Below are 14,553 nucleotides of genomic sequence, written 5' to 3'. Positions count from 1 at the left end.
GAAGGCGGAGGAGTTTGCACCGGAGAAGCCTTAATGACAGCTGATAATTTATTCAGCGAGTGCAACAGCTGAGAGACGAGGCACGAATTGTTTTCCAGCAGCCATGAAATATTTACACGGAATAAAGGCAACGGGAGCCGTGTCCTGCGCGTCCTGAGATGAAATACATCCGCTTGTCATTGTCGGGACGGAGTGTCCGAGATCTGCTGTAAAATGCAAATGAATTCCCGGCAATTTCCACCCTCTTCGCAAAGACTTGCATTTAATTAGGCATTAATGCGGACCGGGTGCAGACCGGGGTTCATTCTCGGCCCCTTCTGGCACTCTGCGGTTAAGTGAAAGTTGAGCTTTGGCTTAAGCCCGCCTAAGCCGCGACTAAGTTTAATGTCCCAACGCGAAACGCTCAATTTGCATTTTGCATTTCCCGCCGCCGCTTTTCTTTTTTGAGGGATTTCCCCCTGCGGGCTTTACTGCGCGCGCTTTTGCAACCCTCGCCAGCGAGTGACAAATTTATTGTTTCAAACGGATTTCGCTTCGCCCTCAAATTCGATTACTGGTAATTGCCTATTGCCAAGCTCTGTTCGGAGAGTGGCGGAGGGGTGTGGCACAAAGCCGGGCTTAATTGAATTAAAAGGCGTTGCAAAGCTCAAAAGCAGCGAACGCCGTGTTCATTGATGAAGCTTTTTAAAGCGTAAACTGATTAATCGCCCGGATTCCGGTTATGGGATGAGTTCTGGATTACAGGGAATGATTGTGATTGGTAATGATAATGCGGAGCGGGGGAGTAATGATAGCATACAAGTACAATTAAAATGAGATACAGAAATTAAAACCTGCGCAATCAAAGTCCTTATCCTGAAACAGGGTTCATTTTCAAATGGGTTTTAAGGAAAATAGAAAATATTTTATCTTGGATAATAATAATATTAAAAAAAAATAAATGCATATAAAATAATAATGATAAATTGTAAATATATAAATAATACTAGTAATAATAAATATATATAATAATGTATATATGTATATATATAGAGCTTGAAATATATATTTTTAAAAGTAATGTTTCGCTGGCCTTCAGTATTTTTTTTTAAATATCCATATCTACAAATTGCGAAGAAATAAAAAGGTAAACAAACGCGGCTTGCAAAATTGAGAACCACAAGGGTGGATCGTATCTAATTATGGGCTCTCTCGCTCTTAGGTTCCACATATCACAGCGAGAGAAAGACAATAACAGAGAAGGAAAATTTTGGCGCGCGAGAACAGAGAATAAAGACAAAATGTAAACAGTGTTTGTTTCACTCACCCACATACATTGCTATTGCGGTAAATCCTAACGGCGAATCGGTGAACGAAGTATCCAACATTTTCGAAGGTATTGCACACATTTAATGCATACATTAAATGCCATTTCTTCACATTTTTTGCACAGAAAAAAAAAAAAACAAAATTAACTAGCCAACGCATTGATCGTGGCTATAATGATTTAAAACACAAAAACGCGACCGACACTGCTGCCCCCACTTCACTTTCACTTTTCAATTTAGGGCCCGCTGTTTTTCCGCACTTTTAGCACCTGTCCACTGGTTCTTCCGTTTTATTTTCATTGTGTTTCAGTTTTAAATGCCGCGATCTTTTTGTGTTTTTCGTTCCTTTTCATGTTTTCGTTTAGGAGCTAGAGGTGCAAGAGCATCGATATTACTATACGATGCCTAGAGCATCGACTTGATATTTGAAGTATCGATATATCGTTATTCCCACTGGTTGCCAAAAGCGTCCGGGAGAGGGAGTGTTCGATCCGCGGATCTGGAGTGCGGCGATGTTTTACGATGTTTTGCGAAGTTTTGGCCTGTTGGCGAGATAGAAGATATGCGATGTTCTTAGGTTCCACTCATCACCGCCAGAGCAAGAAAAAATTCGCGCACGAGGACAGAGAAGTTCGAGGCTAAAGACAATAGTGTTGTTTCACTCACACACAAACATGGCGTATTGCGGTAAAACCTAACGGAAATTTAGTGAGCGAATTACACAAAAAAAAGAAGAAAAAAGCCTTCTACATTTTAGAATGCATGGCACAGATTTTAAGCAGACATTCAATACATATCTTCACATTTGTTGGACTTGCGAATAAACAAAAACAACAAAATTAAGTTGCCAACACTCGCCAGCGCACTGATCTTGGCTATAAATTATTTAAAACAAAAAAACACGACACGGGCACGGCTGCCCCGACTTCACTGGTGGGGCTCGCTGTTTTCCCGCACTTTTAGCACATGTCCAATGGTATTTCCGCTGTATTTTTTAAATTTATTTCACTTTTAACCGCCGCGGTTATCTCCAACATGGCGAATTTTTCGTTTTTTGCACATAGGCTTTGGAGCTAGAGGTGTAAGAAGATCGATACTAGCGTACGATAGCTCTAGTGTCGATGTGATACCTTGAGTATCGATATATCGTTATCCCCACTGAGTACCAACAGCGTCCGGGAGAGGGAGTGTTCGATCAGCTATTCTGAAAGGCGGCAATAAGAAATTTTCTTGTTTCACTCACACACAAACATGGCGCGTTGCGGTAGATCCTAACGGCGAATTGTTAAACGAGGCACACGCAAAAAAAGAAGAAAAAAGCCTGCTACATATTCTAAGGCATTGCACAGAAGTTATACACAATGTTCTTTAAACTTTTTTGACTTGCACAAAAAAAAAACAAGATGAGCTTGCGAACACTAGCCAATGCATTGATCTTGGTTATAAATTATTTAAAACATAAAAACACGACGGCACGGCTGCCCCTACTTCAATAATACCTTTCACTGGTGGGACTTGCTGTTTTCCCGCACTTTTGGAACCTGCCCACTGGTTTTTCCGCTTTATTTTTAATTTTATTTCACTTTTAACCGCCGCGGCGATCTCCAACATGGCGACCTTTTCGTGTTTTTCGTTCCTTTTACGTTTTCGTTTTGAATCTAGAGGTGCAAGAGCATCGATATTACTATACGATGCCTGGAGTATCGACTTGATATTTTGAATATCGATATATCGTTATCCCCACTGGGTACCAAAAACAACCGGGAGAGGGAGTGTTCGATCCGCTGGAGGGCGGCAATAAGAAAATGTTGTTTCACTCACAAAAACATGGCGTGTAGCGGTAGATCCTAACTGCGAATTGGTGAACGAAGCACACAAAAAAAAAAAGAAGAAACAAGCCTTCTACATTTTTAAGGGATTGCACAGATTTTTTTATGCACAAAAAAAAACAACTAACAGCACTAGCCAACGAGCTGATCTTTGCTATAAATAATTTAAAACACGAAAACACAAAAACCGGACTCCGGCCCAGGTGCCCCCACTTTACTGACACTTTTCCCTGTAGGACCCGCTGTTTTCACGCAGTTTTGACACCTTTTCACTGTTTTTTTCGCTGTATTTTTTAATTTATTTCACTTTTAACCGCCGCGGCGATCTCCAACATGGCGACCTTTTCGTGTTTTTCGTTCCTTTTACGTTTTCGGTTTGGATCTAGAGGTGCAAGAGCATCGATATTACTATACGATGCCTGGAGTATCGACTTGATATTTAGAGTATCGATATATCGTTATCCCCACTGGGTACCAAAAGCGACCGGAGGAGGGAGTGTTGGATCCGCGGATTTGGAAGGCGGCACACTCATGATACAATTATACCATGGGCACACTCACACACAAACATGGCGTGATGCGGTAGATCTTAACGGCAAACGAAGCACACAAAAAAAAAGAAAAAAAAATAATTTTACATTTTCGAATGCATTGTAGACATTTAATACACACATTCTCGTCACATTTTTTGCACTTGCACATACAAAAAAAAAAAAACAACAAAACTAACCAGCCAAGGCACAGATCTTGGCTATAAATTATTTAAAACACGAAAACACGAAAACACAAGAACCGAACACCGGGCCGGCGGCCCCCACTTGATTGTCGGGCTCGCTGTATTCCCGCACCTTCGGCACCTGCCCACTAGGTTTTCCGCTTTATTTTTCAATTTATTTCATTTTTGACCGCCGCGGTGACCACCAACATGGCGATCTTTTCGTGTTTTTCGTTGCCGTCGTTTTTTGCACATAGGCTTTGGAGCTAGTGGTGTAAGAAAATCGATACTAGTATACGATAGCTAGAGTATCGACTTGATATTTAGGGTTTGGATACATCGTTATTCCCACTGGGTACGAAAAGCCACCGGGAGAGGGAGAGTTCGATCCTCGATAATAGAGGGCGGCAATGGTTTGTTTTGATTTTGGTTTATAAAAAAGTAAATCAATTATTGATAATAAAAAATGAGTATAAAAGTAGTTATATGATTATGACATTAATTTTTCGATCCTTTTTATGGCAACTATACCACTAGATTGTCAGAACTTTAAAAAAAATTAAAACCAAAATTTTAGATTATTGACATTTTGTAATAATCTATATATTCGGTTTTAATTATATAAAAATCTGAGTTAAACTGAACGGTTATACATTATTTTATATCTATCTTATATCCTATATATAAAATTTGATTTCCCAAATTTAGTTTCCTTTCTTGTTTAAGCTAAATATTGTTAATTATGGCATACCCTTTATTATTTATTCCCTTAAACAATTTACCAACATTTATATAGTTATTTATTGATTCCTGGCATTTTTTCTATAAGCATTAAATTGCCAACACGAATGCAATCTCGTCTGAAGTTCAAATTACGAGCCATTGTGCAAGGACCGCAGACATGTAATAACAAATACACAGGACTCAACGCTCATTTAGGCCCGACCCCCCCAAAAAAGGGGGGTGGTAATTGGGAGGAATTGGGGTCTCTCACTCGAGGTCAGGGGTGTGTGTCGAGGGGGTTTTGATGGGTTTATTATTGGGTAAATAAATTAAAATTGTTTACCTTTCAGCAGCTATGTATCTACGGCCTCCCCTTTTCCACCATTCGCCATCTATCTATGCTTATTTGTTGTTTCTCTGTGTGTTCCTGTGTTGTTTTTCCCGTTTTTGTTTTATTATTTTTGCCCAGTTCAATTGCGGTTACGTGAGTACGCGTATGTTGCGGCAACTTTATTTGCACAAATTAATGGATAAATGTTCACGCACATGATAATGGAAGTGAACGACATGGAAATGGGCGGCCATCAGCATATGAAAATAAATAAAATTATGGCAAAATTTATATCATCGAGGGAAAATATCATGCAAATTTTCTTTATGCTTGCTCGGTTCGCATGGAGTCTAAATATTTTGTTTAAATTAGTTTAGTAATATACGAAAAAAACAAGGAAGGTAATTAGGAAAGAGGTTTGCTTTCGGAAAACCAGTATTTGCATAGCCAAAAGATTTAATATTATATGCGAAAAGGAGCATCTCAAGGATATATGTATCTATTCTGTGCAAATAGGAATAATAGCAGAAGGCTTACAGTTGCGTAAACTATTCCAAACTTGGATATCTGAGAGCTGTGAAATTTTCACCAAACTGCCCCGCTCCTCTGTCATTCCAATCAAAGAGTGAACTTTCCCCAAGTTCGAGGCACTTTTTCCCCTCTATTGATTTTGCTTTCGAATGAAGTTTTTCCGTTGAATGGTCCAGAGTGAGCTTTGATTGAAATAGTTTAGTTTGTTTTGATAGTCATGCATACGAAGAGAAATATATAAATTTTTTTTTGGGGGGAGTATTCGAAAGTTTATACTCGATTGGCGAAGCAAGTTATTTGTTTACCTATAGCGATGGTCAGCACAAATAAATTGTTTTACTTTTATTTCTACTAGAAATTCTTAATAATTTATTGATTCTTTGGTATTTTATTCCAGAAATATAAGGCATGCTTAGATCTTAAGTTATGGTTATTAGAATGCAATTGTATTTGAAAGTTATTCCTCAAAATTGACACCTTAGCGCTTAAGTATCCGTATCCCATTTCCCCCTCAACTATCCAATTGTACTTAAAGTTTTCTTTGCCCAAGTAAACTTTAGCAATAGCAGGAATCAAACCTGCAGTTATTATCCTGATAGTGATGGGAAAGGTGGAACAATTTCTACCAAACAATTATACCAGGATATTTATATACCTTTAAGGCTTTTTTAAGTACTATCCTTATATAGATTTTTTAACTAAATCCTGGCAAAAACTATAGTTTTAAATTGAAATCAAGCTAAACTTAAACTGTACCTGGGTAAAGGTAACCAAGTACCAGACCTCTTGGCATCTCTGCAGGCCAAGTGCCATAAATGTCAATAGACCAGAAACCATTATGCATAATAATACCCCTACTCGAAGTTGGTGCAGCTGCAGCAACTCCGGGGACTCCCCGCCATGGCAACTTGCAACTGGCAATCCCCCTGGCCCCCTGGCCTTTGTCCAACATCAGGCATTGTTCGCTTTTTCCCCTCTCCCCCTTGGTACTCGACTCCTGTTCGCATGCTAAACAATATTTCTCCATTACGAGACAATGGGACGAGTCGCCTGTCCCCGACAAGTAGCACCTTTTACTTGTGGCATCAGTTAAAAGTTTTGCTTTTTATGTTAGCGCGTTGCAGTGGCAACTTTCCCGGCCGCAGTCCCAGCCCCCTCTGTGCAACTATCTCAAGTCGTTGCGCCAACTTTTGTTGCCTACTTTTGTGGGTCTTCCTCGTTGCACGCTGCTCTCCATGTGGCAAGTTTTTGCTTTCGCTTATTGTCCGGCGTGGCAGAGAAAACAAAAAAAAAAACTTGGGTTTTTGTTGCTAAATTGAATGCGACTTGCGTTTGCTTTACTGCCACTGTTGTCCTGCCTGCCGCCGCTACCCCTTGTCCAACGTCGTGTTGACGTCCTGCTAAAAGTCCTTGAAGGTGCAAATTGTAAAACAAACAAAGGAACAAGACCTTCCCAGCTGCCACAGCCAGAGGATGCCGCAGCCAAGTTGACAGATAAAAGTGTTGCAAAACGTATCCGAGTCTTTAAAAGGACTTCAAATCGCTTGAAAAGGGAGTTTTGTAACTATTATAAACCGGACATCTTTTAAATTGAAATATACACGAGTTATAAAAACTTATCCAATTATTTTAAATTAACCTTTAACCCCAATCCATCAGTCTGGAATCAAAACCAGTCTGATCGCTTCGGTTTTGAGTTGTCATAGCATTTTAGTTGCCAATTACGTGGCTTGAACCGTATAAATCGCAGTCATTACATTTAACGGCTTAATTCCGACACAGCCATAAACCAAACAATAATGACCAGGACACACAGGACGACCACTAGAATCGTTTGGCATCTAAAAAGCTGCGGCCGAGTCCATTGCACTATCATAGAATATTTATTCAATTTAAATTTACCAATTAACTTGGACTGGGAGCACACACACAGAGCACCGAGTTGACAGCAAACAGTTCGGAGTGGTAGAAAAAAACAGTGCCCCTAAATGCTGGCAACGTTTAGAGCCCGGCTTTTGAATAATAAATGCATAATTCGTAGATGGAAAAGCGCGTGCCATAAATATTGCATGATAAATTATAGAAAAGCTATTAGGACAACAAACGACACGGCCAGGACTAGGCAGGACTAGGCAGGACCTATAGGCTCCATTGTGTGTGCGCGGCGTGGAAAAATAGGCGACCATTAAGTGAGGAGCGGGCCCAAGTCCTTCTGCGTTTGACATTTTCCAAATGAGGTTAGCTTTGGCCCCCCCTGCCTGCCTGCCTGCCTGCTTATTTATGTAAATTTGCGTAAATTACTATGAAAATATTTACCGGTAAATAGAGCATTTGAAATTTTTATAATTTAAATGGGCAAAAGCGCACAGACAGGGCACAGGGTCTGGGAAATACAATGTGTGTTGAAATTTTCCCTTGGCTGTGCCGCCAGCTGTGCACGTAGCGAGTTTTCCAAAAGAAAACTTGCTGGGGCCACAACTTTTGCATCTAACACGATATGCAAACTGCCAGCGAAGTCGGCAGCGGATAAGGAAGTACAGGAAGCGGAAGCTAAGCAAACGAGTGAAGCCCGAAATGCCATTGACGAGTGAGAGAGAGAACATTTAAAAAAAAGTTTAACGAAATACACCAGAGTGGGGTGGATACTCTTTCTTAGTAAGGGAACTTGAAGTATTTTAGTTTCTATGCACTAAAAAATAGGGCTTTAAGCCTGTTAAAAAAACTAGATTTCCTGACCGGAAACATGCCTCTAAGCTTATAATATCTTCTTAAAATTCTTTGTAGTAAAATATCCTTTGGCAACATCCTTCATCTCCATTCGTGATGACCCCCTTGAACCAATGAGAGTTTAGTATTTGTACACTCCAACCGAAATCAAATGCAAAATGCTCGACATGTGTGTTCTTGGGTTGGGAAAATGGTCTTGTGTTTCCCCCCTGGTTGCCTGGCGTATCAGTTAAATTAAATATTCTTGTCAACTGCAGTCAGCAGTCTCGGAGAAGAAGAAATGTTGCCCCAACAATTTCAAATATTTGCACCGCACTTTATAGATTTTAGGCTTTTAAATAATAAAATACAGAGTAGCATGGGGCCTGAGTGTGCTGCCAGGATGTTTCCTTTCCTGCTTTTGCAGCCGAGTGTCTTCAGGATTTTCCTGTTTCTTTTTTTTTTCTTGTGAGGAAAAGCGAATGCTTAAAAGTGCTCTTCAGTTCCATATATGTAGAGTATAGTACAGAGTACAGAGAGGAGGAGTTGTGTAAATGTATGTCGGTGCTCTATAAAACATTTGGCTCTTCAAGTACGTACTTAAATTGCATTCAAGCTGAGCAGTCTTCGGGTAAGTAATGTACAAAGATCTTGGTCTGCTGCCTGAGTTGTTAAATAACTTGGCTGAAACGTGTGAATGAGAGAGTGTTTAAATATGTGTCGACTTGACGTTTTCAGGCTTCAAATGAATGTTCAGACGAAGCATTTGCTGGAGAGAATACCATCCAATATAGATCAATATCTTTGCCCATTAATTTCTCAGCTTATGATATATACAGGCCATAAAAATTATATTTCTTTTCCGGCAAAAACGTATTTGTATAAATCACGTTATAATGACATTAACATAACACAAGGCAAGTCAGGCATGTGGCCCCTTCATTAACGAATAACAAGATGATTCGATAGGCCAAAAAGGCAATTAACCATTGGGGATTGGCCAACTGCATAACATTAGCCAGCCTTAAACCCCAGACCCAGAGCATTAAGCGATAAAAACTGATGCGGCCATTAAAAAAATTGGCAGAGAGGCCCATGTTTATTTAATTAACGAAAAGCGCCTACGGAAATAAAACTAAATGCTCTGTGTACATTAAAATTAACCAAGCAAAAGGATGATAAAAATAAGTATAGAATTATTTCGGGCGACAAAAACCCTTTCAGCTACCATGGCAATGAAATATATATGCCGCTTTTGGGGCCAAGTCACAATTAGCTTTTGGGTTCAATACGAAAGAACAAAGGCGAATTGTTCTCCCAAAAAAAGGGGGCCTGAAAGGGAAGGCCAAAGGTCTTCAAGGGAAGGAGGGAGCTACAAACAATTTCTCGCATTACTTCCGCTAAATTAATACCGACTGCGGACTGGCGCCAAGTTGACCAGAGTGGAACCGAAACAAAAAAAAAGAAAAAGCAACAGAACAATTTCTACAAATAGAAGGACAGTGGAATATAGTATTTGGAATTAAATATGTCTCCAAATATTTTTCCCCAATTTATAGCATTGATGATCCCCCTAAAATTTCACCTGTAACCAAAAGCCCCTGCTTTACCACAATATAAATGATTTCGATTCCCAAAATATTAACACAATTTATTTAGTGCTAATGAGCGTTTACACATTTATAATAATATTTTGGCCAAACCATAACCACAATTGATTTTAATTTTAATATCGAGACAATTACTGGGAAAAGCCGAACAGGATTACTGTTTTTCAGGACATACCACTGTGCCCGAGTACTTTACTTAAATTTCTCTCTTGGTTTATGCGGCGTCTGTCGTGTTGCGTGAGTCCTGCCCCCTGTGCAAGTGTCGTCGAATTAAAATTCATGGCAGCGCATTTAACTCGACGCTGAAACTGGCCAAAAAGAAAGCAGGCCAAAAAAGCTGAAAGTGTATAAGGAAAAGCGAGCCCAAAAACGCAACTCCTTGTCCAGAGTCCTGGGTTCAGAGTCCTGAGTCCCCGAGTCCCGAGTCCACAGTTGGGCTTGCACATAATTTCTGTTATTTATGGCCACCATAAAGAATGAGGTCAGATGCGACGTCAATTCCTGGGCGGCGACTTTGCCTTAATTAAAGTCGTTAAATCGCATCGTCCTGTGGTGGCGTCTGAACTGAGCTGAGCTGAGCCATGGGTAAGGTGGTCGTCGAGGTGAGTTTCAAATCAAATTAATGAGCAGCCAGCCAGCCAGGTGGGCAATGGGTCATCAGCTCATAGATTTAAATGGCCAAGAAGCATGGGCCCAAGTTACCGGCGAAGCCATAAAGAAAGCCGTCTGGACAGGACCCAGAAAAGGAGGTGAAAATGAGACGAATTAAGTATGCTCTCTCACAGGTTAAGAGGAAAGGTTTTAAGAGGGATTATAAGATAATTAAAGAAATAGTTAATATAATATATAATACTAAATGTATTTCTGTTTATTTAGAAATAAAAATTGAATTCATATTTGGAAAAGAAGGGATCTCTTGACTTATAAAGAGTCTTGCTGTAATGTATATCTTGATGTAAACATAAACGGTTTTCATTATTAACTCTTTAAAAAATATATATAATTTCTTTTATAAATTTAAACCTTCCTTCAGCTGATTATGCTTTAAATAAATGTTTATCCTTCATAGTTTAAAGTCAAACTTTGATTAGATTAAACCTTCTTTCAGCTAATCATTACTTAAATAAATATTCCTCCTTCATGGTTTAAATTCAAACTTATTCGCGGCTTTTAAGCCTCTTCAAAGTTCCCTGAATCATGTTTTCATGTACCTTTTGGCCCAACTGGCATTTCTTCGCCCAAATGTACACATTCCGGCGGCGTTAATCGGCTTATAAACAATTACTTAACATTATAACACAATTTTGCTGGCTCAAGTTCTGCACAATTGCAGGCGGGTCAAAGGTTAAGCGACTGCAGCGATTACAAGGGAGGTGCACCGTCATGGAGGTCGGGGGTTCCAGGGGTTTCCAGGGCAAGTAATGAGCGAAAGGGGCCGAGAACAGTTCAAATAATATCAATTAACTGCAACTTTACGTGCTTCGGCTAATTATCTCGCTTAATAAAGCGCCTAATGAGTGGAAACAGCTGCCAACGCCCCAGTGCAGGGGGGAGGGGGTGGCAGGATCCGGCAGGACAAAAAAAAAGGTAGGATGTTCGGGATTTCATTATTCTTTACTCACTTCTCAGTTCGCACTTCGCACTTTGCAGCTCAGAAGTTTTTTTTTGTTCCAACGTCTCGTTCGTCGTCGTAAAAAATAATTATGCTAAAATTGCTTGGCGGTTTATGAATTTTAATTGTTATGTCTGCCCCGGGAATCCCCCATTTTCGGGGCGTGGCTTGAATTTCTTTTGGGCCTGGCCTTTAAGACATTTAATTTCCTTCTATTTTTCGGCGCAAAGCTGAGAAATTTCACACATTTTAAGCAGGAGACAGGCGGGGTAATTTCAAAAGGGGGTCAAAGTTCAGGGCTTTCCACATATACATATACGTTTGAGCTCATTAAGAAAATTCTTGCGGTCGCTTCGAAAACTATTTTAGCCTTAGAGCGCATGAACCGAGCCAAGAACCGCCCAGGGGCGTGGTTTTAAATTCATTTCCAGAGGGTTAGTTCCTCTAATAATATTTTTCTTCACCAAATATGTGCTCACAAATTGTTATAAATTATATTTAATTTATTTAAATTGTATACTAACACAAATTCATATGCATTCCTCTTTGGAAATTCTCAGCGCTCTTATTACCAAAGGTCCCTCGTGCGCAAATCCAAAGTGTTTTTTTAAGCCAAACAAAACGCATGTGAACTTTGCATAATTATGCACAAAATATACAAAGTGTGCACACACTTTCCCAAGTGTGTGTGCGTGTGTGTACATTTAAATGTGTATATATTCCATATAAATATTTGCGAGAGAGAGAAATGTTTTTGCTTTGGAAGTAAAACCTTTGGGTTTCTTTGGGTCAAGCATTTAATAATTGCAGCAAACACTCAAGGTAATTTATTTAATTTGTGATAAGTTAATTGCGGCTAAAGAACTAAACAATATTTGCACAAAACTCTAAACACTCTTTATGCATTAAGATTAGTATTTAAAGAGGTCTTCAAAGTATTTATATTTATTTGTATACCATTGAAGCTATTAATTTTGTTTCTCTGAGAAGCAAGCATATATTTTATATTATTCAGAAATATTAACATTCTAGAATCAGCTTTTAAACCATCTCTCTTGGCAATTATTAGCCCATCCACTTGTTTTTTTTTTGGTACCACTCACAGCCTTAACCTCATTTTCCGCTCCTTTGACAGGTGCTGCCGTCTTGGTTTTCGCTTTCCGCTTTTCTTGCATTCTTTTTCCGAGCAAATTGTTCTTTTACTTTGGTCTGGTTTTCTGGGATGCATTTGCTGAAGGAATAACGAGAAAAACTCGTATGACAAATAGCCTGCGGCTTTATACACAACGTTGAGAAGCTGTCATTGTCTAGATTCATGTTGCTTTTTCTTCAGATGCTGTTTTGTTCCGCCCCCGTTTCCCTTTCATATGTTGTTTTTGCCTGCAGTTTTTCTTTACCGCCATTTCCCTTCCCCTTTGTGTTTTTCTTATCCCGTGTTGCTTTTCCTTTGTTTTTCCCCCAAACTGTTATTACTTGCTGTTGCTTCTGGCCAGGGTTTGTTGTGGTTTTTGGGTCTTGGTTCTCCTGTGGTTAGTGCATCCATCCACCTCCATCTCTCAAGGCTCAAGGACACGCAACTGCAGCTGAGGAAGGATTCGCTCCGAGTGCCATTAAAATGCACCCAAGGCTGTTGATTGGTAAAGGAAAAAATGTAACATGTGGCTTACCCAAAACTTTTACTGGACCAACTGAACGAGTATTGCGGGTTTTTCAAGAATTGAATTGGGGAAACCATATTGTTTTAAAGACCTGACACCTTTTGCCATTGGATCTCTGGTGAAATGAACAAGCCAGCAATCTATTGTGGTTAAGTGGTCTCGGTTGATGTGGCAGGCTCTGATAAATTTCAAGGATAACACACAGGATGCAAAAGAAACTAAAAGTGCAATGGATCTTTTTGAAATTGAATTCAGGAAGACACTACAAACGAAGTATTCACCAAGTCAAATATAAGTTGGTGAGTAACCTAATAAATACATGAATAATCAATCTAATTAAAGCTTAAACATTTTATAAAATTAATCATTTATCAGCTTTAAATAACAATTTCTATAACACAAGTAAGCCAAAATTTGGTCAGAGTAATTTTGTGTTATCTTTTGACAGCCTTAAAACTGTCAAGACTGTTTCAATATGTTTAAGATTTTATGGTTAGATATTGAGAGTTTTGCAATTGCCTTTTCCATTATCCTTTATTTTAAAGACAACAAAACTTGTGCTTAGATAGGCAACAATAACTGTTTCCACATTCTAGCTGCAGGCTAGGCTTTGTGATTTGATGGAGCCGCCTGTCAATGGCAGGCTTACATTTACATTACATTAATTTGCAACGAGAGGGCCAAAACAACTTGGCCAATATCCAGCCACGCCTCCACCCTTAAAAATAGTGGCAGGAAAGGACGAACGAGCATCAAGGATGACGATGACGCATTGCGTATGCATCTGTCATGTGTATGACAGCGTCGCGTTTAAATAAATTCAGCAGAGAAGGCCGGCATTTAAGAAATGCCTACCAAAACGCAGTGGATAGTATATCGGGATACAGGCAGGGATCCAGGCAGGGATCCAGGCTGCCTGTCAGCCAAATATATCCAAGTCACTGACGACAGAGGCAGGCCAGAGTTTGGGCCAGTTGGCCAGCAAATGACAGCGTTGATGGACAGTTTTGTGCAATTGCATTGCATATGGTTAGGCGCTGTGCCAGTGACAGCAGCCCAGAGGCAGACTCATCATCGTCGTCATCAGCACGCAGAGGAGGAGCCTCGGTTCCGGAGGAGGGTGCAAAATCCGCTACAAAATGATATGCAAATGCAGCTAAACCAAAATGGGAGGGAAAAACTCTGGGCTGCAATTAAAAGCTAAATGCACTGGACGATAGCGTCAAGTTAGTGCGCAGCCAGCCATTAACCCACTGAAACTAAGGGAATACATTTAGGAAAATCGTATGCGAGAGTGGGAAAAGTCTATATTTTGAGATTATATTTTATATTTTACAAGAGAGGAAGCGTGTGTACCCATTGGATCAAGGGTTTAAATGTGAGATCGATCATAAATAGATAATAAAAGATAAATTAGTCTTAATTTTGAAAGCTTTTTAGTGCTGGCCTTTATTAGAATACTTAAGCTTAGGTTTTCAAATATCATAATTAAGCCAAAGATGCATTAATTTTAACTTGGGTATCTTTTTGG

Source organism: Drosophila serrata, unplaced genomic scaffold (assembly GCF_035046125.1).
Source record: "Drosophila serrata isolate PLE 108 unplaced genomic scaffold, ASM3504612v1 contig_272, whole genome shotgun sequence".
Classification (NCBI taxonomy): Eukaryota; Metazoa; Arthropoda; class Insecta; order Diptera; family Drosophilidae; genus Drosophila; species Drosophila serrata.
The sequence above is the reverse complement of the archived record's forward strand: the minus strand, read 5'-3'. Positions refer to the sequence as shown.